Raw genomic sequence first — 2,089 nt, forward strand, 5'->3', positions numbered from 1 at the left:
ATGAGGACAACCTAGTAAGCATTTCTTCCTTAGTTACCTAATCTTCATAACTGACCGGTGTTCTTTTGTCATTTGATTTTCAGGTAATGGAACTGCAAATAGGAGTGGCAGCGGCAACCATGATGCAAGTGCAAGTGGTTCCCAAATATCTTGGAAAACTATTTGGTATTTGTTCGTAAATTGGTTGAAGTTTTTTGGTGTGAGTAGACATAACAGTGCATTGCGCTGTTCATGTAGTGAGATGAGGATGATCACAATTCAGAGTATTTGGATCTATCCGTCATATTTCTATATGGTAAGGCATATATCTCGATCTTATTGGTGCACATTTCTAGAGTATTTGCTTGGTATGCAGCCAGATTACTATGCTTTGCTTGTTCACACGATGCAAATTGAATATTGTTATTGATTTGCTAGGTTCAATTAAAGTGAGAGTGAGGATAATGATGGGGTGAGTGAGGACAAGGAAGATGATCCATCAATGCAAGATCAGCAAGAGGCACAAATGCAAGTGGAAAAAGAGACGCAAATTCAAGTGGAAATGGACGCACCACCAAACGATGGCAATTTGGAGACCCGTAGATCTGTACGGCTTGTCAAGAAGAAGACCAAGGACGTCAACAGCATATACTTGTTGCTTAGAAATCTGCGGGTAAGTCTCTTTTTAGTGTTTTATCATTCATGATAATTGCTTAGAATATTTTAGTGACTTGGAGCTGCTAGTTACTTAGATGTATGCACTTTCTATCTATGCCTAGCCTCATTGACATGTTAAGCGATGTATTTATATTATCCTGAAATGTTACCACTTGACTATTGTTGCACTAGACACTTCCCTGTTAGTCCTACATGCATCCTGATCCTTTCTCTGTTTTCTCTGAACCAGAAATGCCACATGGAGAACTAAGGATATCAAGAAGCTTTTGGATGTATGCAAGCTTGGAGCTGCTGTTTTATAGGTATGTTAACCACTATATTTATCCTTCAATATTTTTGAGCTTATGCATGATTTTTGATTCACATTTTTCACCATAGATTTTCCTTCCGTATGACAATTGACAAATGTCTAGTCCAAGCCAACAGCAGGTTGTTTGTGTCTATGTTGCTTTCTTTGTATCCTTACGAGTTTTGTTGTGCCGGAGTACAAACTATAAATTAGAATTCATCATTCTAGTATATGGAGGCATTTAACCTTTGCTCCTGAAGCTTTTTTGTGAATAAAAAACTATATTGCTGCAGTAGATTTGTTATTTGATTCATGAGCATGCATGACATTTGACTATTGTTCTACTAGCTACTTACTTGTCCTGTTAATCCATTATATTTTTTGTTGCACAAAGTGGTAGAAGATAATTCCGATGCAGAACTACCTCCATCCTGACCCTTGCTTTGTTTTCTCTAAACCAGAAATGACATGTGTAGAAATAGAATAACCAAGGATATAAAGAAGCTTTTGGATATAGGCAAGCTTGGAGCTGCTGTTTCAATGTCATGCTTTAATGGTTGTCTTTTGGAGCTGTTGTTTCTATCTGTAATCCTTTTAAGTCTGTTGGCTGTACCGGACTATTTAAAGTCTGAACTACGCTGTGATGGTTGAACTGATGCTGGACTGTTAAGGGTTATGTTGGAGGCAACTTTATAACTAATGTGTGCCTGTTATGTTGGACAGATGCAGTTTTATTAATCCCTAGAGCTTATTTGCTGAAGTTTATATGATCAATCCTGATGGTTGTTGTGCTGCTATGATTAGGCTTTGTTTTATTTCGAATTTTGTTCGAATTTCGGCCAAATTTCGGTCGAATTTTGGTCAATTTTTCAAATTTTGATTTTGCAATTTCGCCCGAGAATTTGCCGAAAAATTTAAAATTCCCGAAATTCGTCCATTTCGGCCAAGGACGAAAAAAAACACAAACCGAAATTCAAAACACACCTCGCCTCGGCTCATCTCACCGCGGCAAGGATGCGACATATACGCAGTTTGCCATGTCCATCTCGGCCGCCATGGACAGCAGCAATGGGAGCAAGGCCAACCTCGCTCGGTGACGAACGCCTCCAGGCAGCGGAACCATAAAAGCCACGGATGATCGTC

At 39.1% G+C, this 2,089-nt stretch overlaps 1 long non-coding RNA gene across 1 annotated transcript; it reads left to right on the forward strand.

Annotated features, from left to right (window-relative positions):
• The first annotated feature begins 505 nt into the window (after positions 1–505).
• LOC119282089 lies at positions 506–1,737 on the forward strand. Its single transcript, XR_005138629.1, has 3 exons — positions 506–652; positions 887–959; positions 1,408–1,737. It is a non-coding gene; the product is annotated as an uncharacterized LOC119282089 (long non-coding RNA).
• Positions 1,738–2,089: the final 352 nt, after the last annotated feature.

This window comes from Triticum dicoccoides, chromosome 3B, assembly GCF_002162155.2.
Source record: "Triticum dicoccoides isolate Atlit2015 ecotype Zavitan chromosome 3B, WEW_v2.0, whole genome shotgun sequence".
NCBI classification, from domain to species: Eukaryota; Viridiplantae; Streptophyta; class Magnoliopsida; order Poales; family Poaceae; genus Triticum; species Triticum dicoccoides.